This window comes from Aphis gossypii, chromosome 1 (genome assembly GCF_020184175.1).
Source record: "Aphis gossypii isolate Hap1 chromosome 1, ASM2018417v2, whole genome shotgun sequence".
NCBI lineage: Eukaryota > Metazoa > Arthropoda > Insecta > Hemiptera > Aphididae > Aphis > Aphis gossypii.
This window is the reverse complement of record NC_065530.1, coordinates 2,516,546-2,542,305: the sequence shown is the minus strand read 5'-3', so window position 1 is coordinate 2,542,305 and position 25,760 is coordinate 2,516,546. Positions and strand designations below refer to the sequence as shown.

General features: G+C 29.8%; 1 protein-coding gene and 1 long non-coding RNA gene across 3 annotated transcripts in view; one reads left to right on the top strand and one right to left on the bottom strand.

Moving 5' to 3' along the window:
• LOC114123234 (ecdysone-induced protein 74EF) overlaps nucleotides 1-18,082 on the bottom strand; it is a 113,271-nt gene extending 95,189 nt beyond the window's left edge. The window contains exon 1 of one of the 2 annotated variants that reach the window (XM_050198198.1): nucleotides 17,671-18,082. The gene's annotated coding sequence lies outside the window, so the exon portion shown is untranslated. The remainder of the gene's footprint in view (nucleotides 1-17,670) is intronic. The other variant, XM_027986136.2, reaches the window with a different exon arrangement.
• LOC126549344 (uncharacterized) lies at nucleotides 2,637-20,763 on the top strand. Its single transcript, XR_007603486.1, has 3 exons — nucleotides 2,637-2,730; nucleotides 3,577-3,728; nucleotides 20,540-20,763. It is a non-coding gene; the product is annotated as an uncharacterized LOC126549344 (long non-coding RNA).
• The last annotated feature ends 4,997 nt before the right edge of the window (nucleotides 20,764-25,760 follow it).

The window sequence follows — 25,760 nt, the reverse complement described above, 5'->3', positions numbered from 1 at the left end:
GCGGTGCAGCGGTCGTGCGACCACGACGAGACGTTGCACAAACAGAGTTTGATATTATATAAAAATATTGTTATTATATTATTAAAATTATTATTCCTATACGCGTCAACGAGTGTGTGTATATTATGTATTATAAGGGTGTATTATGCTGCACCACCGCGGCAAAGAGTAACTCTTTTGACGTGCGGCAGACCGTCGCAATTATACATTTTATAATATCCATTATTATCGTATAAAAAGTCACAACAACTGTCTCCGTCCGTGATTCACGGTGTAGTGATTCCAGCATGAGTATGGGTGTATTGTCAAATAATATAATATAATAATAATAACGACAATGTTTGCGAATATCGAAATCAATCCACCCCATAAAGCCGATCAGTTTCTTAAATAAAAAAGCTGCTTTTGAGATATTAATAAACGCGTGGATAATTAACGATATGATTATTTTTATTTTTTATAGTACTTATAGTGCATTATATAATATAATATATAAGTAGGTACCATAATATTATATTGTTATTAACCTCGTGAAACTATAACCTTGCATTCAAATGTCTGTATAGCAAGTTTATTAGAATAATGTATGCTAAAAATTAGAATTCGCCGCCCATACCAATCGATAATTTTCGAAAATCAAACATAATATAAAATCTATGTGAGTATCATACTTAATGATATAAACGCGGGTGTCGAAAAACCAAGTTTGGTGCTGTAGTCCGTTCGGCGTGGGTTTTTCTCACGGTGCATAAATGTTTTCGATTTTCCAAAAAATTTACCATTGTCGTCTATAATATTATAATATAACACCTTTGTATTTTTAAAATGTAATCGATGTGAAAATTACAATTGCAAGCTGCATGTTTCAGTGTTCTTTTTTGTTAAAAAATTTGAGGGTCGTATACAAGATCGCAGCGTTTGAAAGAAATGTTAAAAAAGAAATCTCTGCTCAAATTTAAAATGTTTTTTATTGCACACATTACATATTGTTGAATGTACACGGCTGAAATTCGCCGTGTTTTGCTTGCTACAAGGCGTGCAATTATAATGTAAACTGAAAAAACCGGCAGACGAAAAGAAACCGAAATATTCAATTTTTTTTCCTAAACAAAAAAAAAATAAGAATAAAATTGATATTTTCGAAACGGATGACCCCAAAAGAAGGTCGCAGCCTTCGGCCGGATCACTTTCACGTGGACAAGGCCGTTCGGTGTCGGCGGCAGAGCGGTGAGAGGACGTGCGTGCGTGTGTGTGGGTGACGGTCGTGAATATTCGTCAGAATCGGCGGCGGTGGCGGCGGCGGCACATATGCGAATTACCATACAGGGTGTCCCCCGCCGTCGCGCGTGCGAAGATTCGTATATACGCTTTTTTGGCGCCGAAGGCTCTCGAAAAACCGGCAACTAGTGTAGGTACGGGTGCGTGTGCGTGGAGGGGTAAACGTATGAAGGAAGGGGGGGGGCGTTCGCCCAGGTTCGCGTCCTTGTCCGTTCAATGTCTATGCCGAAATTATATATTTCTATATGCGCACGCGTCCGCGAGATAAATTTTTTTTCTATTTTTTAATAGAATAAAGGTTCTCTACACATGGAATATAATATAATATATTATACTCGCATTATTATTAATATTATTATAATTATTACTATTGTCGTTATTGTGATTTTGTTTTATGTTCTCTCACCATTATTGGTCTTTGAACATGAATTCGAATTTTTTTTTTTTGTTTACAAACGCTGGACGGGAACGACTACAATAAACTTAAACATATTTTTATTTTATTAACTTCAATAATAATTCTTGTAACCGTATAAATATTGGTTTTTATTTTTCTGTCGTTTCATAATCTATGTATTATACCATATAATTAATATATTATAAGGTACGTTTAAATGGTTTTTATTTGACGTGCTTCGTCTAGACCGGACGTCGGGATGACGCACCGTGTCTCGTACCTACACGTTACATATATAGTTTTACCGAAAATATATATATAGCTATATTATAGCGTCTATATACTATCAAATATGTATAAACGTACGTCGATAAAAACACAATCTAAATATTACAATTTTTTTTTTTGTTTTATAGTTTTTACTTTTTACTATTGTTTTTAACAATATTGTATTTATCGTGACTTGAACCATGTTATATTAATAAATAAATTATACAATTTAAAATATAATGAATTTTCAACTTGGATTAGACTTGCAGAACTTTGAAGTTTATGTAAGTAAAGGTCCGGAATTTCTTTACGAAGTCCCAATATTAAACCCGCGTAGTGGAAGCTGATACAGTATTTACGAGTTTATCGGTACGAAATATTATTATATATAATATAATCGTTATTGGCTGTTGTATGACAACTACCTTTACTTAGCCAAGTATATAGTTACCTACTTAACATAACAACGGTCATCCATAACAATAAAGAAGAGTGCTGTATAGTTGTGTCGGTTTATATTATCGTGAAAGCACTTGCAAAATTTGAAAGCAGTCTAAAAACTATATTTACGGATTGATATTTGATTGTGATACGCTTGACGAGATATACAGAACACGAATCTGCAACATAGATAACAAAACGAGAGGACAAAAGGACAGAAGTCAATTTAAAATGTTAAAAAAAAATAAATGTTCATAATTCCAAGGACAAAACTCTTAAGAGTAAAAAGAAAATCGAAATATACGGTTCGGCGGTCTTAATAGTGCCTATATAAAATATAACAAGTAATAGTTCGTCTATAGATGTGTAGTAATTATACTCATCTTCCATTTGACTAAAATAGATGGCATATGCAATAAATTGACATACATTTATTTTGGTTTTGAATCATGTGCTTGTATAAAATATAATAATTATTACTTTCAATTTTTTTTAAAAACATATTATACACGGATATTTCGTTTTTTTTTATTTCACCACATTTTATAGTTGACGATTTCACCGTTAGTAAGTTATACGTGCACATTAAAAATAATATTGAAACTGAACATAATTTTTTTGGTTTGTTCATGACATTTAGATAATAATATAATATTTATACAATTTATGACCATGCGCTGTCGCGACGAACATATATAATTGTTTTGATAATAGTGAGTGATTTATATATCGTCCTCGGTGACGACGACAACGCGTTAAACTGCGGTAATAAATCATATATTATACATCGGGTGCTATACCTACTGTAATAGATATTAGATGTCAAAGTACCTATAGGTGAGGTTAGGTTAAGTATAAGCGTAATGTATAGGTTATGCACTATTGTGTACAGACCAGGGCACACAGATCTATTATAAGTATGATTGAGAATAAGAGGAGCAAATCCACGAATAAAATAATATCGAACGATCATATAAAAGCACATTGTTAGGACCTAAATAAGTTTTATGAGTCATATTTAAATGTTCAGACATAAATAAAAAATAAATAATTAACTAATATGTAAGTATTTAAATAATTAACCTTACATAAATAAGCACAACTAAATTATTAATGAACAAATGCACAAATTAAAATAACTGTAATTTTAAACCACATACAAAAATAAAATGATTGAATTAATTTTACAGTTTTTCAAATCCTAATAAGCAAATAAGTATGAATCTTCTACATATTATATAACGTAACATTGTATGATGTCGGTGAAAATATCAAAAAAATTGGACGTTTTTGGCGGAGGCCTTCGTGTAAACATTGGAAACCGCCCGGAAACTTCCAAAAAGTGAGTAAAATATGAACCGCGTTATTATATTAATTAATTCATTATTAACCGAGATTCCGATATCCTGATATGCGATTTAAAATGAACGGTGCCGGCGGAGCGTCCTCGTCGTCGCGGATCCTGTGTCCCCGCCATGGTTCAGCCCGATTGAACGTCTCGTCCGAGACCCACATTTTTCATCTTTCGGGCTGCACCGACGGGTACTCGATCAACCGTTTGACGGTTTATAATCGACGAATTTATTATAATATATACATACATAATTACATAAACGTTGTGAATATAGAGGTATATTTCGCGATTTTCATCCGTTAATTATGGTATAGGTATCTACTGTTTAGTGTTAACTGTACTCCGACGCTGCGGTGGTTAGAGATGCCACAGAGGTCGCTCTAACGAAACCGACAGCTAAGACGAAAACTAAATGTATAAAAAATTAACAAAAAACGAAAGCGATCATCGCAACGGTACATTCGTTCATAAAAATAAAAAATAAAACAGAAGAGCAAATTTTCCGACAGCCGTACTGCAGTTGTACGCGTGAGTACGAGTAAAAGAAAGGTGTATAATATAATGTATATGTATATATCTGACTCTTGTGTCGAACCGAAAAAAAATCGTGTCGAAGGTGAAAGTACCTACGTTTTACTCGTACTCGCCGGACAACTGTTTTTCGATTATATTTTCGCGTTTCTCTTTTTTTTACCGTTTTTATTATTATTATTATTGAGACTCAGCCGCGGATGATGGCGCACGGTTTACCGTCGAACCGGTGTTGTTGATATAATAATGTTCGATGATAATATTATGTTTACGAAAAATAATATTCTTTACAATACATAAAAATATAAGGTATATCCATCAGGTACAAAAGGTTTTCGCAACAAACTGTATAATAACATGTGATATATCATATAGTTTCATAAACGTATAACTCATAGACAACATATATAATATTATGTGATGCAATCACGTGGGACAGTACTTCGTTGGTTAGCTGGTTCGTGTGCGCTGTGTAGCTTCAATAATATAATGTATACTAATGGCGTAAATACGTTTTTCCGTCATCGCATATATCATAGGTGCGGAATATACCTGCAGTTCAATGTTACCGACTTACTAGCGCGCATTTTATTTATACACTACCGGATGAAACGTGCGCGGTATCCGCGGCTGTTGCCCCTGTGCGACCGTAAACCGCTGGGATCGTGGGGGTGGTGGTGGACAGTATCCTCTCATATATGTAGGTCACCTAATTCGCGACCGTTATACTATATTATCCGGACGTTTTCTTCGCATATACACATGTATACGATTTATACACAATCATATATATATATATAGGTACTCTGTACGCTGCGCTTACGTGTTTTTCGGAGCTCGCGAATCGGGTCAAGTCGATATATAATATACAGTACCGTGCGCGACGTATAAAGTCACCATAATATAGTGCATCCTCGCACACACACGCGCGGTTTTTATTACACGTTTACTTACGTTGGTGTACACTTGTACGATATTATATACATGTGTGTACGATAAATTCACTACGGCGAAATCCGGACGTTATATAGGTATATAATATACACGCGCGTCCGACGGAGACGGAAAAAAGTATAGAGTGCAGTGTATAGATATGTTGTGTGTGACGACCCGGCACAGACACCCTATCCCTTCGACCATTGCACCATGATGATGATAATAATAATAGTACCAAATACGTATAATAATCTATGTATGAACAGCTATCGTATATTACAACTGAGCGCGTAATTTTATGGTATGAAACGGGCTGCAGAATGTTAATGCTTTACCCATATACACATATATATAAATAGGTATGAAATATATTTATACATACACACAATATATATATAATACTAACATTTTATACACACACGATCTACACACATACGCGTCATTGTCCGGCATATATTATGTTGCGTGTACATAATAATAATAATATAGCCTCAAAATTCAAGGTGTATGTGAAGGTGACGTGAGTCGAACAGACGACGCCGCCGCCATGAACGCGCCGAAGGTTGTCGTCGTCCGAACAATGTCATTAGCATTAGATGGTAATTCGATTAGAGTAGCGTTGTTTTATATCACATGGCAATATGGCCAATATACCTTTATACTCTTATAAATGTTATAATATGTATATATAACGTACGTTAAATTGCTTTCTCTGTATAATGTCCTAAGGCCTCTTTTAGTTTTTTAAAGATCTAACTGTCACTGTCTAATAAACTTGACATGCCTATATAAAGTCAATAATCCATCCAGCTTGACTATACGAAATCCAACTTTGGGGCTTGGCGCCAAACTGTCCAATACGAAAACCGTGCAAGCCTTTCAATGTAAATGTCCATACTTACGTCAAATAGAGTCCTGCCCTTTGGTAAAACCTCCATCAAGATTAAGACTAGGTACCTTCACTCACTAAAATGGCCAAATCTCATTCAAATCTAAAGACGTACACGCCAATCATTTAATCAAGCAACTATCCTCCGTATTTTTCTGATAATATCTCCATAGAAGACGCACTAAAGGCTCAGGAAGGACCTCCAATAAAATGCAGATAATATAAAAAAACCTTAGTTGAATGCCAATGGTGGTTGCGTTCTCGTTCAAGTTAATTTTAAATTTGTTACCTCCTAGTCAGTCAATTCATCTTATTACACTTTTGTGTAGACTGTAAGTAATATTTTTTCTTGATAGAATAATAATAATAATATATCGGATCATTTACATTACCGCCTACAATTGTGTATTGTATACTCCGGATTATCACAACAGCGGTAGTTTTATACATCACATACACGCATATAGTATGCTTGTCGTTATTATGATGTGCGTGTGTCCGTTAATACATATTTCACGCCTCTGTCATGTTTAATTACGATAATATTATAATATATTATATTGCTGTCAGAAAAAGCGTAAGTATATAATATACGCCCACGCACCCATCCCCTCGGCGTGTTCGTGTATTCGTTTAAACTTTTTATGCCGAAATTCGTGCAATAATTATTTCTTAAATCTCAAAACTCTCAACGCACTGCCTTATACTATATACTGCACGATGTGTATTTGCTAATGTATTGTTGTTTCGCCGTTGTTTTTGTGCGGGGCGAAGGCGATCTATGCGATTTATAGGGTGTTCAGTGTTCATTGCCTCAAGGCATCGTATACATAATAATATTATAAGCTGTGGCTGTATCAAACTACGAATAAAGAATAACGAAATGTTATTAATTTATTGACTATTAAAAAATCATCAATTAGGTTAGGTGGAGGAAGTACTGCAAACATCATTTGTGAAAAGTGGGGAATTGAGTTGAACCCGGAAAATCGCCGCTCTGAGTACGTAGAGTGACGAAAGAATATAGTATAGTACAATATATAATATTATATTGTATTATTCGAGTGAAAACAATTTTCGAGACACGCGTGGTTCAAAAGTCATTACCCTATAAGAAATCGTACAGCTGTAATAACCACCGTAATATTAATAGGTGGGTGGTACGTATAATAAATTTAAAGTATAAAAATGACGATTGTTCGGGCATTGTAAAAAGAAATACATTGATCGATTTTAGAGCGTAGAATTAAGATTTTCGTTCAATCACCGAATACATTTAACAATACATCCATAAAAAATATGCATTAGGTACCTATCCTCGAAGGCCTTATTGAAGACCTACATATTGTGGGAGATCCGTTTAACGCAAAACGCCGATTATTTCAAAACCTATATGAACTTTTTTTTTACATAATTTAAATTGTTAAAAAATTTATATTGCTTATTAATTTTTATTGTTATTATTTTTTAAATTCCTTATTCTAAGGCGGAATATGGGGGGTCGCGAAATGATTTATCATATTTTATATCTATTTTGATTGTCGCGACACTAAAAAAGTTAAGAAACACTGATATAGCCCATATAATATAGGTACCTATACATATGCAGATACATACAGGACTACTTTCGGTGACTAATTTATCAAATAAACAAGAGTAAAATTCAAGTAAAAAAAAACACATAATATTTAAATATATATACGCAAATTGGATTCGTTCAATGTGAAAGCGCAAGTCTTCGTCTTTACTGTAGCCAACAATATTCTGGTTACGGTCGAGTTTTAATTGCATTTCGTATACTTTCGTTTTTACTCTCGTCCGCGTGTTTTTCATCTTCTTCGTGAGATTTACACCTAATGTATACAAGATATATACAAGATATTATATATATATATGTTTTATGAGCGCCAACTATCTACCTGGTTCTTGCAATCGCTACAATGTTTACAATTTTGTTTGTGTTTTTGCTTATTATTGTTTTGAAAAAAAAAATACTTTAATAATAATAAAAATCGCTATAATCTGCACAATCATCGTTGTCATCATTGATAACATAATATATACTTATCGCCCGATACGAGCGCATAATATTAATTTTAATATTACGATAGGCACTGCATACGATAATAGTATGCATTATGCACCTGTGTGATATACATAGGTAATGATATATTTTTCCTATCTAGTGCAGTCTGCAGTTTGCGGTGTGGCGAGATTTTAAGTTGCGCAATAATACAATAATGTTCACTTTAAATTTTTATGGAAACAGATTGTTTATCAATACTATTATATGTGCTTTGTAACGGATGTACCATATAAAAGTGATCCAGGCTATCATAATTTGAGTTCTCGTCTTCCGCACAACAACATTACACATTTATAATATAATATAATGTTTATTTTATTTTCGGTTGTATACAATACTATCTCGATTATCGTACATTTTATTATTATCATTTAACAAATATGCGGAGGCGGACGCGTGAAATTAACCGTTTAGTTGAGTGTCCACTGTCCAACGTAGAATGGCAGTAGGTATTATAGTTTAGTTTAAAAAGGGGATTTATTTTTCACATCGATGCCACGAAAATTAACAGCAACCGTATTACAAAATAATTTTATGTTTATCATGTTACACATTGCAGTGAGCCATTGGCAAAGAATAATAATATAATGATATCCACGGTGTTTTCATGACGAATACCATAAGTCACGCGACGCCCACCGCGGCCAACTATTGGTCAATATTATTCTGTAACCAGCAACGAGAATCCGTTATCTTATTTTTGATAAGTCTGAATGATTCTGAGTTCGGATGTTTTCAGTTATTTTTCATTTTTTCATAAAAACAGCAAATAGGCCGGTTGTATTGATACGCATTAGGTACTAATAAATATTAAACACTAATATTGTATCGTGTATATTCACGTGCTACATGATTTTATAATATTTTAGTTTATGGTTATAGTATCATCGTAAACCGCGATCGACGTGTATAATATTCATAACAGCTGATAATGTATAAATTTATTGTATACATAACGCGTATGTTCTTCGAGCTGTCTTTACAAGGTGATTCACTAAACATGTTCAAATCGTTTAACCCAATTTACTCATAAAATAATAAATTTATTCAAATTATTGGTGTGTATAATTATTAAATTTAAATATAAAGATCATGTTATTTTAAAATTTTTGAGATTTTTTTTTCTACTTATAGGGAGTGCTTTATGTTGATAAAACTTCTGATTTTCAAATGAAAATCTCCCCATTTTACTGTAAATTATTTAGTGGATAATTTTTTTGATAAATGTATCTAATTTAAAATTGAAACTAAAAGTTTCTCTGTTATGAGATTTTTGGACATGGTTTTTATTATACTTGAACTTTTTTTTTAAACTATAAAATATGTTGGTTTATGAATATTAGTTGCTAATATTTTCAATTTGCTATAGTGTTATATCTCTGATCCCTCATATATTTTAAGCTCCTTATCATGAACTTATATTATTATTAGTATACAAAGTAAAATACCTCATAATCTACTTTTTCGATGTTTGATTTGATACATTAACATTTTCAGAATAATAATCTGTTAAATGATTTTTTACTAAGAAAGAAGGAGGGTTTCATTTGAAAAACAGAAATCTATAGGTTCTTAGAATCTAAGTTATACAAAAAATCTTAAGAATTTAAAAAATTTGAATTTGAATAAATTTATTATTTCACGAGAAAATTGGATTGAACAATTTGAATAATTGTGTTATTGAAAAAAAAACGGATTGAGTATGTTTGGTGGAACACCCTATATAATATAGTGCTTGCGATATAATACTGCAGAATTCGTTTGAAATTATTAAAGTGACGACCTTTTTCAAGATTTTCTTGAATATTTACGACTATTGATATACTATATATAATGTGATATGCAACCCAGGGACGAACTGCCGAATTAATTTTTTCAATATTATATGTGATAGTAATCGAAACTCGTATATTTACTGTTGTGTGACGATCAATCTTTGACTTGTATTTTAGAAATCCATTTCAATAAATTTCCACACGAAATCAAACGTTCATTTACCAATGATAAGATTATCGAAACAAAACAAAACAAAAACCGCTCAATAAACGCTGTCGACCATATCGTCGAGACTGCTTTCTCGTGGTACCTACATATATAAAATAATTATAATGTACTTTTGTAGCGAATATGGTGTCAATATTAAAACAGTATTAATATAAAATATTATTGTTGTGCCCTCAATGTTTTCGTATACGCTTACTCTGCTAGCAGGTATAAATATTTATATTACACACATCTAAATGTAAAATATTCAATAATTTTAATCCGGCATCGAGAATATAATAGTATTTCTCGATTCCGTACACCCGGCGAGGGCTGGCAAGAGGGAAACAAATATTTATTTACTCTCACGAATGTTTAGCTTTTTATTTTTCGAAGTCCACACACGACCGTTTACAACGACATGATATAATATAATATTTTTATACAACGCTACGGTAGCAGTAATATGTGTATACACTATATAGAATATAATAATATAGTAATAACAGTAGGTAGGTAGTCGTAGTAAGGCGACATTCGGGTTTATTTTATGGTTTTATTTCGTACCTATATATGTTTATATATATTTATATGAAATAGTAATACACTATATATATATTATCGAATGTAATTTATCCGTTTAATGTGTACGTGAGTTATAAATCTTAGTAGTATTGTCTATTTTACTATATATTATAAGTATATACATGCTGTTCACTTTATTAATAATAATAATACTCGTATAATAATGATTAATTGTAGATAGTTGAAATAAATAAATTGTGTTTAGAAAACGAAAAAAACCATTAATATTTATAATAAATAAATGAAATCAACGAGGCCGTGGACTGATGAGGTTTTATTCTGTGTATGATGTCCACTGTACACTATAACAATAATCTATGCACTATGCTGTTAATATACCACGCCTGAATGACTGTAAATTTTTAAATGCTTATAATTTTCTTCAAAATTAAAATTAAAAAAAAAAAAACTTATAAGGTGCTCTGTATTTTTAAATTTTATGATAGACTAAGGCTAATTGACTCTAATATTAAAAACAACAGTAAAACGGATTCTTTTAAACGTTAAATCGTTCACCTTATGCGTTAGCAGAGCAGGACGGAGACAACACATGTGCGCGGGTATAGCGTTGTATGATTAATGTCTTTAGATCGTTATGATTGAGTAAGGCTACAGCGGTCCTTGACGTAAAAAAGGTGATCCATTTACATGACTATACTCATTTTTGAGTAAAAATTTAAAAAAACTATTTCTTTGTAAAAATGTAGTGCTATAAATTCTTTCAACTATATAATAATATACAAGAAATTATTTTCAAAGTCGAAAAAATTGACCTAGAATATTAGAGTAGTCAATTAAATTAAACACGTAGTATATTATATGAGTATAAAACCGTATTATACACCAAAAATATAAGACATAATATGACGAGTAATGGAAAATTGTTTATGTATATCGATCAAAACACGGTGGAAATCGAAAATAGTGTTTTTTTTTTATCAGTGATGTATGAAACGTTCGGTTTTCTCGCTGAAAAGAAAAAAACGACGTCGAGAATAAGAAGAAGACGAAGAAAAATCGTACAATGAACGGGCAAATATACGGTTCTGGTGACTCTATGTATATTATTATATCTACCTATATATATATAATAATAATAATAATAATAATAATAATAATATATAAACAACGTTCCCGGTGGTTCTGAGTAGCGGTGAGCCAACTTTCACTCAACAACGCCATCTCGTTAAATCGGCATTTTTAACGGTGTTATTAGCGTTTTCGCTTTCACGTCTTTCGAGAGAATTAAATAACACGCGGGCGAACGCGCGTCCGCGACGGAGACCGATCCATCGCGGCTATACGATAGCGGTGTCCGCCGCCGCTGTTTCTTTCTCCTCGCCACGCGCGTGTGCTCTCCCTCCGCCTGTTCACCGTTATAGATCGTCGTGTAGATTATATAAAAAGAAACGCGTTTACACGGTTGCAAGTGCAAGAACAGGTGTAAATGGCGATAGGCATGTACGAAGAAAAGCGACTGAATGAAAACGCCGTGTGAAAAATCGGTAAAACGGTTAAAAAATTAACGAAAACGAGAGTTTGGATTGCTTTGTATAATGTATATATATTTATTGTTATATACATTTAAATAGATACTAAATATAAGCACTATATTTAATCTTACATTTATATAGGTACGATATTTATTATTTGGGTTTTGAATATTATTACTTAGGATAAATCACACTGTTGCCCTATCAAACGTGTGTCGTCAGTATTATTTGAATAAATACTTTATTATTTATTAGACCTGATTTTTATTGAATGCTCTCGAAGTATTTTTAATTTCCATGTGTTTTCTATATTCATAATTATTTGACGGAGCGCAATCGGTAATTCGACAAAACCTAGATTTTCTGTTTTTATTATTATTGGGGTACTTACTTAATAATTATTTAGCATACTATTTGGTAATATTTATTGCAAATAATCAGATATACTTCGTCGACGCAACATATAAATATATAACTGTCAAAAAAAAAAAAAAAAACCTCGAAAATGTCTAGACGCAAATAATATTTTATGTTAAAATATATATAACTTAATTAACGGTTATTCGGTATTAAAGGGGTGGATGGAGCCAAAATAGTACAATAATAATTATTATATGGTACCTCGCACCTAAAACTGAATTATCTCCATATTGTAAAAATGATATGGTGGAACGCGTCTTAGTTCTTGTAATATTTTCGTCCCGTAAATATTTTTAAACCAGAAATAAGCGCAGTTTTAATCGATCTATGGCGCCTATTTGCATCGATCGGGATTTATCTCGCGCACGTTTGGAGGACATTACGTGGTTGCGCGACGTCTTTTCGGCCGTGCTGTCGATTAGATATGAGTAGTATAATGTGGCCCAGAAAATAATTTTGTAATCGCCAAGAACATATTTTTTTATCGCATGTTTGAGAAAACCGTTTTAAGGTCTTTTCGAAATATCAAATAGTGTAGCGAAAAGAAATATTAATATCTAACCGAAACTTTTAATTAATTATATATTTTAAATGTATTGTTGTATACAAAACATTTTAATTTACTGTTAAATAGATACTTGTTGTTTACGATAAAGTATAAAACACATGTTATACTCTAAAGTTTATACAGCGTATATAGCGTGTTAGTATACTTATATTTTAAAATTTTATTACACATAATAATAATGGTTATTGATTCAAGAGTGGTTGTCAGACATTTATCGAGTTCATATATTTTACACTATTATAATGTTTATTGATTTTAATAATTAAATTATTAGAAACACAATTTTAAAGTGTACTTACCAAGAAATACATAGAAATTACGGTATATATTTAATCGTGATAACAATATTAGTTATTTAATAACATGTTATGTATCATCTAAAACTTCGGTTAAAGTAAACAATTTATTTCACATTATGTATGTATTACATTGATTTGATAATCAATCCAAATATATTTAGATTTAATTACAATATCGACCTCGAAGTTTGTACACAATTTTTTATATGAGTAAATGAGTAACACGTATAAGTATGTGTTTTAGGTTAATATAATTTTAACAAAAGAGTGCTTTCATTTTAATATTATCATTTTTTTTTATCCATATTAGCGATTTGACTTTTGCGATAGTTTAAGGCGATATATAACCGTTAAAAATAATAAATAACGAGGGAAATCGTGTGTGCTTAATGTTTAGACAAGTTCGTGTCTTCGCAAATGTACATAATAAAAAAGGTAGGCGGATAAGTCCTTCGTGATACTTTCTCGCGCACGACATAATACGTATTTAAAGAAGAAGCGACAATTGATCTCGATTTATAGAACATAAGAATATAATATGTATATATTAATCGTAAAACAAAGTAGAGTAAAAGCATTAAACCTGGACATTTGACAGAATGGTATTAAATTGTAGCAGAAAAATCTCTGAAAACAGTTGTAGTTTTGAATTAAAATTTTTAAATATGACTCCACGGAATCTATAATAATATTATTAAGTAGTTTGAATAAATGCAGATTACTTGGCATTAGTGATAGCAGTTGTACTATTTACAATAAATCTTGAAGACTTTTGTACGATATAATGTAATTCGATTATTGCTCTTGTTTAACTTATAAAACTTTAATAATATTTAGCGACTTAAGTTGTTCAAAATAAATTTCAGTTTAATAATAATACTAAAGATGAGAGGGGGTATTGTTTTGTGTTGTATTTCAGTAATAGATACCGATTACTTTAACAATTTTAATTAATATTATTTTTCATAATGATCAACAGCACCCAATTGAATTTACGACATTGTAATTTAACGGAAAAAATCAAATCCTTTAAAGTCATAGTTTACGGTTAAACTATCAACACCAAACACTGTACCATGTCATATATATATATATATTTATATGGAACATAATATTACATCTATATAAGAATTGATTTATATTTATATTAACGGAGAATCCACGTCGTATTTCTGTGAAAAATGTCACGTCATGGTGTTCAATATCAGTTTTCATGGAAATTCAACAGAGAGACAAGCAGAAATAGAATTTTCTATATAAATATAAAAGAATTAAAACAAAAATAGGTCAATTTAAAAAAATGATTTTACCACCCCGAAGGTGGTGTATTGTACTTATGCAACGAATTATTTATTTATATATCACCATCACTTAACGAAAGGATTATGTATACTGTATCAAACGACGTCTCGCTTTTTGTTTGCACGGCAAAGTTAACCAACCGCATATTATATGCATTTGTATTACGCACCCTCCAGTTTGAAAATAGTGTAAGAAGTATTTTTATACATACAATTATACCTGTGCATTTTCAGTATTTAACTTTAAATGAAAAATTAAAAACCTCGTAACGTACTTATTTGTTGTTTTTTATATCTCACTTATTCTATCACCTTGACAGTTTCGTGGTCTCTAGGCCACAGGTTTTTGGTCCGTGAGTGAACTAGTATGCACCGTAAACGGTTCCGTAATTTCACCAAGTATTTAGTATACGTCATCGAAGTTAGGTACCTATATACTTATAATATTCTACCCGTTGCCAATGGAACCATGTGATTAAAATAATATGACGCATGCATTTTGCACAAATCGGTTTGAAAATCTTTTAGTGTATCGTTTGTCCGTTATTTTGCATAATGCATTTTATACTTATATTTTCCCGCTAATTTTCAGTAAGTTCTGTCGATTTTTATTTTAAGCAGTCTTTGAAAGCAACATGAAAAGTGTAAAAAACGAACCAAATAAATCATTCTATATATACAGCCAGAGATACGACAAACATCATACACCACATTTTGTGTTTCTACCATATAAAGAAAATACATTCATAAAGTGACCAAAATATAATTGTGTTAGACGTTGAGGGAGCGATGACGCAAATAATTTAAACGATTTTCGGTAACGAAATCAATCGATACAACTTCTTTCCCGGTTTATAATAAAATAGGTCAGATTTTACAACCAAAAACAAAAGTATCGAGAGTACCTATATTTTATCAAAACGTTTTCATTCGTGACATCGTTTAATTAGCTAATCGGAGAAAAATAACGCACACCACACATAATTCGATACAGAGCAAGGTCTCGTATTTGTCAAGGCCGACATAATGAAAATATCGAAAAGAGGTTCTACATGGTGAAACGATTACACTTGATGTCTTATTTCCAAAACAATTGCTAAGTTCGAATAAACGCCCCTCCCCCTCAAAAAATAAATTTATTAAATTTTAAAAACTGCATATTTTAAGTGTGTCATACGTCTTCATAAACTGCTCAAGGCCTAATGTACGAACGATCGAACATTTCGAACCCATATTATAGTCACGTTTTGTGAAAATTGAACTGTTTTCACAAACATTGACAAAGATAGAATGATAACAAAACGCGCGGGATATAGAAAACTGTATCGGTCTACATTACGCGAAAACATCGATAATGCATTGCTATGACCTTGACACTAAAAAAATATCAAACCCGCGTTGGTCAAATACTGCCGTTTTCGAGTTTTTGACGAATCTTTATAACATATTATACATATTATATATTATTTTATGCTATATAATATATTATTATACTAACATAAATATTCTTGTTTTATTATAATAGTAATTATTACCAATGCGTGTGCCTATATATGTATATAATAGGTATAGTATCGCATCGTATTGTTTGTATATATGTTTTCTGTTCACACTCTCGAACCCATATAATAAGAGATAGACTATCTATCAATGATAAAAATGTAAAAATTGTATAGCGATGGTGGCAATCAAGGTAATGTTCAAGGTAGAACTCGAGTTATCATCAAGGCGACCATTCCTTCCGCGTTGTTAAACCTTGTGAAACTCGCTTGGAGGTGGAGCGGAGGTATAGGCACGCGGTGCTTTTTTATGTACTCGAATAATATACATAGGTACACATACGTCCAAGTGCGTGACTCAAATATCCACTCTACGAGTATATATCAATTCGATTAATATTGTGCACTGAAAACTAGTTGTTTACATCAGTGACGTCATGGATCCTTTTCTAACATCTAAATCTCATGGAATACACGAATTGTCCCCAAGGACATGGATATTTTGGAGACCACCTTGGGGTGTGAATTTGCTCATGAATGTATAGTTGCGTATTCGTCTCACACACGTGTTTGCGTACGTCTTAAGGTCTTGGACGGCGGGAAGTTCAAGGCACCCTCAGCACGAAGGCGAGCCGCGATCGTAATACGCGATATATCTAAGACAACCGTTTAACGAGGGAAAATTATTATACGCAAATAATGGTTTACTGTGCTCAAGGACAAACGCCACCGCAATACACGCATTTGTTTATATTTTGTTCTTTGGCCTATGGTATAAAAAACAACAAACTTCAAACTTTATAAAAAAAAAAAAGAAAAACTAATTTTAGAACTTCCGAGTACGATCGAGTCCATTCACGTAGAGTTTTTATCATAAACGCGTGCGCGTGAGGAAAACACACCATTGTCGTTATCAAACAGCTTAATTAATATTTACACTAATGACTCGAACGTATTCATAAAATCGACTAAATGGTAGACACACACATATACACAAATGCATGCACTTGCACCGTAATTATCTACATTTACAAAGGTTATTGACTCGTCAGGGTTTATCGGTTAAGACACGACAACGGGATATTAAAAGAGTATTATTATGTTTTCCGAGATTTTGACCCTACGGTGGCACTAAAATTTTTCGGTCCGAATCGTCATCGTCGTCGTTTAGAAAAATGTTTTAATTAATTTTATAATCATAGTTTACAGAAACGATAAAATTTATCAATTAATGTCACTAAAAACACTACAGCAGTTTGAAATTTAAAAGATCCATATCCTAATGAAGCTTAAACTTACGCCAAGTATTGTTATAAATAATATAAACAGTCGAAACTTACTCAGAGTATAGATCCGGTCAATGTGTGTAGAATCAGAGAATGTTGTATCCAAACTTCAGGAAGGTCGTAAACCGTGCACAATTAAAAAAAAAAGACAATATACTGGTAAAAATATAAAACAGCACTGCGACGAAATTCAAATGCACAGAAAAACGCACTTATAATTAATTATGTATAAATTAAAAATAAGACACTATGTAAATGTATGTTATGATGATATGAAAATATATTATTTTGAATAAAAGTATATTAAGAATATTAAGTTTATTAAGCGAAAAAATAAATTAACAATAATAATAATATAATATAATAATTAAACGGTTAGCAATAATTCGTCGGAACCGTTCGAGTACTCGATAAGAGAACGAGTGGTTAGTCGGAGTCGGACGCGGCGCGCACACGGAGCGATCACTGTGATATGAAAACGCGGTCGCGCGGTAGCACGGCGGCGGCGGCGGCACATCGTGAGCGACGGGGGAATCGACTGGTCGAGTGGGGCCGACGAAGGCCGGCAACGGACGAACAGCACTACCTTCTATTTATTTATTTTTTTATTTTCCGTTTCTCTCTATTCCTCCGCACGCTGACACTCGTCTAATTCATTATTATTATCAATATTTTATTTTCGTTGTATACCGTCGTGCTTTTTCAATAACAAAAAAAAAAAAATGCTCGCGTATATCCTCGACGAGAGCAGCGGAATACACTTTTCTCTCTCTTCGTCTCTTTCTTCATACCTGCCCGGCTAATGACTACCTACGTTTTTTACTACTTTTGGCGTCGATACCAAAACAATCTGCGTCAGAGAAAAGGAATGACCCCGCCTATTGTAAATATTGTTTTAATTTGGTGGCTGCAAAGGGTCTGACTGTCGGAACTAACGCGTTTTTAGTGCATAAACTGGCCTCACAGGAAAACACTTTCACGTCTCATGAAATAATCAGATTTCCTTATTTATTTTTTTTAAATGAAGGCTCTATTTAGGTCGCATTTGACTCCGATTTGAAATAGTCTACTATCGAAAGTTGTAATAAAATATGTCTAAATAATAACAGTTTTTTTATTTTTTCGCATTAGCCGATTCAATAATCGGAGTCAATATTTTACCCGAATTTAACTTTTTTCTTTAAAATATTCAAAATTCGACGAAAATTCTAGGAGGTATAAATATTTTTCTGGAAACTCATTTTTGATTGTTGAGATGGTTTGATTTGATTTATTCTGGATGGCCTATTTTTGTATTATTTCAACGAATTATGTCTATGAATTCCTTGAATTTTTTCCACTTAATTATTTAGCTGAATTGAATATTCTTAAGTTTAGTCAAATATATCATATCGTAGAAACTAATATATAACTTATAAAAATAATATCCATATTCTGATTGAATTAGGAGAATTAAATTATGTTTTAAATGTTTAAAATATATATTTGTTTTTGCCAAATATAAATAATATACGTAGTTGCAATAAAAACTATATTTATATTAAGTTATACTAGAATAATTATTGTTTATGACAATTATATAATTACATAAATTTTAATATTATTTTAATATTAAATACGTTATTAAAATTTTGGGAAGGCTAAATCAGTTAACATTGTGACGTATTCAAGAATCGCCAAGATGCTGACCAACGTATATTATGATTTATATTTTATAGGCTATAGTTACATGGTGTATACTATATATAGGTAGTATATATATATATATAATAATATGATTAGTAGATAAATTTAGTATAAATAAAATATATATATTATACATTAGAATTTATTACTCTATATTATACTTTTCCTAAAACGTTATGATTATTTAAAATAATAATTTTATATTTAAATAATATATTAATTCCAGAATTCTATTGTAAAAAAGTGATTATGTTATAATATTTTTCTCACTTCATATTTTTAATCAAATCAAATTTAATATATAATATCGAAAAATATGAATACAGTAAAACGAAGGTAACTAACCCAAAGCCCGTGGGCCGGTTTCAACCCACCAAACTAATTTATGTTTTGTTAATAGTATATTAATTTTCATCGTTTTTAATTAATTAATTTTTTTCTAAAAATAAAAGATGTTTATTTTGGTGTTATTCATAATAATCTATAATAATATATGCTTTATATAATACTATATTCGTATATTTATTATATACTAATACTAATTAATAATAGAAAAACCCGTCGATCACTCATTCGATAGTGTTATTATTATTACAGGGTCGACTGTTAACTATTATCTGATCAATGCTCAATTAATTCGCAAATACACTGTAATATAGTATGTATAATATTTGGTAAAGTACTAGTGGTTCTTTATACCATTTTTATATTAGGTAACGATATTTCTATAAACTACGTGAAGATTGTTTTATAATAATTAAACAAATGATAATTTTCCTCCAGTTGGGAAATACAATGATTTTAAATTGTATTGATAATTTTTAAAAATCTAAATTAGGAAGTAAAAATAAAAAATGGTATTAAAATCATATTTTAATTTATAAATTATTTTTCAAAAATGGCATAGTATTATAACTGTTAAGAAAAACAATTATTATTTTGAAAATAAAATATTTCTTTTTTTTCAAATTAACATTTCAAATGTTTATGGTCCTTTAAAGTTGACATTCTGGAGCAAACGTTCCTTTGTCGTTTATATTAATCTGGCCCTGAATATTATCGTTGCAACATTTACAACTTACGTTCGTTATACCTTATGTATATTATATAATTCATCGTTTAATCGACAACGCAGATAATAATTGTTTGTTTTCGCAAAATAGTATGATCTATGATAGCAATAACTATATTATTATTATAAATTACAATATTATATTATATTTTTATACTTTTGTAGGTATAGTCGTGTAGTGCGTGGCGTTTGGTGGGAGCGAGTTAATGGCGCCCGGAGCCCTTGACATTGTCGTGCCTGAATTGCCTAATCGGAACGCCGGCCAAAGAATCGGTTTCGACTGAACGACTAGTAAACGCACGCCGCAGCTATACTATTAATATTTATTATTATTATTAAAATGTTTTACGCGGTTTTATGATGTTCATTGCTACTTAATTTTCAATACGTTTTATACCTCATCGTTTTTTTTCTTCCGTCGATGAATAAATCGTACGAATCTGTTTTATTATTTTATCTATTATTTGAACTAATATAATATATATATTTTATTGTTTAGGTAATCATTATTTATTATTGAAACACGAACTACGTACTTTACAGCGTCCTATTTGTTGCCGATTAAAATTCCAAACCCTTTGCCTCTCAGCGTGCCCTTTTCGTTCGGTTGATAATTATTATCAATTAATAAATAAATCGTAGTCCGGTAACGACCATAATAAAATGTTCAATATACTTACCTAGTATTTTTGTCTGATAACAGGTTGATAGTAAACAAATATTATTATATTTAATACACATACATAATATGACTGATCATTTTCGCGTTATCGTAAATTAATTATACTTATATAAGCACGATTTCTAAACAAATTAATATAATATGAAAACATGAGATACAAAATTACAATTTATTTGAAAATTGAAACAAAAAAAGAATCATTATTAAAGCTTTTTTGCAATTATCATTATTTTATTTTTTATCTGAATTTGCTAACTAATAGGTACTGTAGTGGATTAAATCATATTTATTATTTACTAATGTTTTCTTTTTGTATAATATGTGTAGTGTGTACTTAATTGTACAAAACAAACATATTTTGAAGATTAAAATTACATTAATTAATATAATGATATATTGCACGAACTAAACGCTTGGAAATAATTATACTAATTTGGTACAATTACAATTTTATAAATACAAGTCAAAATGAATAATAATGATAATTATATATGTATGAGGTCACACTGTAGTGACTTGTTTAAGAATTATTAGGATACAGAATAATTTATGTAATTGAATGTTCACACAATCAAATTAAAAATAGCATTTTTTAGAGGATTTAAGCGTTTATTTCATATAATTAATTAATATATATTTTAATAGAATATTAAAATATAGTGTTATTATAACTTTTAATCAAAGTATTTTTATTAAAGGTAGTTTTTACTTTTAAGCAAAATGTAGATTACTTCATTTAAAATAATAATTGAAACATTAAAATTGTGTATATTTATAAAATATTTTATTACAATATTGTTTAGATTACATTTTTTCTTAGAGTAAATTATTTTATCCCCTTAAATAATTGAATAAAGTATCATTTTATGATAGAATATAAGAACTTGGCATTATATTTATATTCATAAAAGTTAATTTTATAAATATTAAAAATATATTTTAATTCTAAATTTCATACTCAATTATTACATTTAAAAAATTGAGTATCTACTTAATTAACTTGTTAAAAATAATATTATAAGTAAATTTGTATTTGTTTTATGATTATCCTATAGTTTATTATACTATGCGAGGAATAATAACATAGAATATTATTCATCAAATAACGTTTTTCTATTGTATTATCCATTCAATTCAACTTATAAGTCAATAACTATAAATAAGATAAATTGTTTTTTTTTGTATCTAGTGCATAATGCGTTCTCGAGTATGGTATCGAGTAATGTTTCATAATGCATAGTGCATAATGAATTTTTCCAATTTATAAAGAAAAAATATTTAGAGTGGCATCATTTATAATTTTAGAATTTAAAAAGGTGGAGATTGTGTATAGATTATAAAACAAAACGTGATTCGAGTGTGAAAAAGTTTGTAAGTTGACTTACTCACCTTACAAAGAATTATTATAAAACTGCACAGCAGTGAATACAAATTTACATTTATTTATATTTAATACATTAACATTATCTTTTCATATCCCAACCTTCGAGTTTTTAATTATACTGTATAGAATATATTATAATATACCTTCTAATAGTTAATATAGCTTAAAAATATTTATATAAACAAAATGAAAACCATCAATGTTAATTTCTATTTAATACGATAAGTTAGAACTGGAGAATTTTGAGTAGTTTTTGTTGAATTCTACTATTGTCATAATCTGATATAATTAATAGTACATATTATAATTTATATTTTTTCAGTATATTATGAGATATCAGTTTATATAATTTTATTGTGTTGATTTAGCAAATTTGATAAGATAAATTAAATTACAACAGTATATGTAAAATATTTGTATATAAACAATACATAAAATATAGGTACTTATTGTTATTGGTCGTATGTCCTTTTCCAATAATAATATGAAATTAAATTTAACAAACTTAATTATATTGTTATAGATATTTTTTCTACGAAATATTTTTATTTATAAATATTTCATTATTACTCAGAAAAAAAGAATTTCCCATTTATGTACCTATATATATATACTTTATAATATAAATCAATCATACGCATTAAAACAATAATTTTATGTATAAAGCTGCAGTGTTAAAAGTAGAAGGGTTCAATTAAATTAATTATAATTATCATAAATTTGTAACTAAATGTTTAAATTCAAGTACGAGATATAGGTACATGACGTACTTTGTCACATTGATTTTTTCAAAATATAATATTATGTTATTCATAATATAAGTTATTAATAACTGTCAGTTGTAAATTATATATTTAGCTTTTTTTTTTTTTATCTGAATTGTTTCAGGTTATTTAATGACAAAGTTTTTTTATACATTATATTGTCTATATAAATACAGTAAAATCTAAAAGTTGTAACATATTATTAATACTCTCAGATAGTAAAAATATATTTGCTAGTTAGTTGTTAGTTAGAAGTTAGTCGTTGATAAAAGTTAATATACAATTGATTAGTATCAAACACTGAGTTAAAATCGTTCATCCTTCATAATTTTACTATCAGTAATATTATGCTTTAAATATAATAATAAGAGAGATTTTGTTCCAACTATGTTGGTTGTAAAATAGTAATTTACAAAATGTTTATTATAAATCAAATTTAAACTGCCTATTATAAAAAGGAAGACATCATTAACAATTGAAATGTATAAAGCACCTTTCATAAAGCAGCTTATCATACCCATGGAGCTATGAATATCCTTACCCTTCATGATTTTTGATGTAGAAATTTAAACACTTTATTAAGGTATCTATGAAGATTTTCTTTTTATATTTGACTTTAGAAAAATAAAACCATCTATCAGAATTTTATTCATATAACTATTGAAATCTGAAAAAAAGAAATTCAATGTGCAAATTACTCGTACATATTTTTTAAGCTTTAGTTAGATTAAGTCATATTCTTCGAAAAATATTATTTTTAATTAATAAAAACCATTTATCTGGGTGATAATATTAATAATAATATATTATTCAATACAAGTGACATAATATACCAGTGGCGTACCGACGGGGTGGATTTTATGGATTTAACCCCTCCCAAAAGTGAAACATGTAGGTATAATTCTTTTATGGAATATTACATTAATAACATTTTATACATATTATACATACAGGTAACCCACCCCCATAAACGAATTCTGCGTACACCACTGTGATATACAGGTAAGTATTAGTAAATTATTTTTATACTGTATACAGATTCCTATACAGTCTGGTCATAAGTTTATTTAAAGTTCAAGTAAGTGTGTCCAGATTTTCTCCCCAATGTTTCGTTTTGTTGAAGAGGGTCGGTGATTTTTAAGTTCGAACGTCGGTAATTTTAAGTAGATTTTCTTCAATATTCATATGTTTTATTATTAATAAATAAATAGTAAATCCTTTTTGATAAAAAAATCAATACTATTGTGTGAATAAAGTGTTTTAAATTATTTGTAATATTATATAATATAATGTCGCATACTTTCAGCGGGAACCATCCCCCTCGACCCACGTATACGGTCTGGCCAATTTTACCAGGTTTTCCTAAATGTACGCTATAGATACGTGGGTGTCTATTGGCAGTATACTCGATTTTAATAACCCACGTACAGAATTATAGAAGTTACAAATTGATAATTTAAAAAACCGTCTTAACACACACCCACGCTGAATGTAAGTATAATATGTAATAATGTATTAAAGATACATAATATGCATAAGGACATTTATCTATATTGTGTTATAAAAGATAAATTAATACTAAAGCAAATAAAGGTTGAGTCTATATTGTTTTACCAGTGAAATATTTAAAAAAAAAAAAACACAACACAGGTGTATATGCATTTTGTCCTTTGTGTGTTCAGATCTCACTCAGTAATGGACCGAATTGGTTTGATGAAAAGACGAACGTTATATCGTAGCAGACAGGTTTTGCAGTCAGAAAAATCGTGTTATTGAACAATTTTAGCATGATGGGAAAATGATAAAAGTATAAAAATATTTGATTAACTATTTTTTTAAAGGGAAGTATAATAAAAAGGTAATTTTTATACAAAAATACTTTTTTTATCATTATGATTGTAAATTTTAACAAAACACATTTTATTTTGACTTTTTTTTTCTCTCATAAATATAATTGTGTGCTAATTTTTAAATCATTTTCATGAATATATTATTTATTCGAAAATAAGATGAAATTTTCTTGGTTTGTCCTAAAAATTATTTCGTTAATTATTGAATTAAACATATAATTACTAGATGGTAGATAATTAAACTATCGGAATACAGCTGATTATTTTTATTTTATCAAAGTGGCCATATTGACTTATTTTTTTTGTATTCTTCAAGCTTGTGCTGAATAAAAACTTTGTTAAAATAATAAATCGTATACCTACTATGATTTATTATTGAATTTAAAATATTTAACATATCTATTACAATGTCAACTTAATTATGAGGTTTACTTGGTACCTACTGTACATTAGTGTAGTAACTAAGTTGACGGTTTTTTTTTTCATTAAATGTTGGATAATTTTTTATTGCATTGTTCATGAATTTTAATGATTGAATAATAAAAATATAACCTATAACTTAACCTTACTTACAGTGTGTACGTATACATAATTTAGTAATAGTTAAGATTTTATACACTAAGTATTTGAAATATTATAATTTTTGGACTCATAAGGATGATTACAGCGAGGAGAATGTTACATACTATAAGTATTATTTGAACTT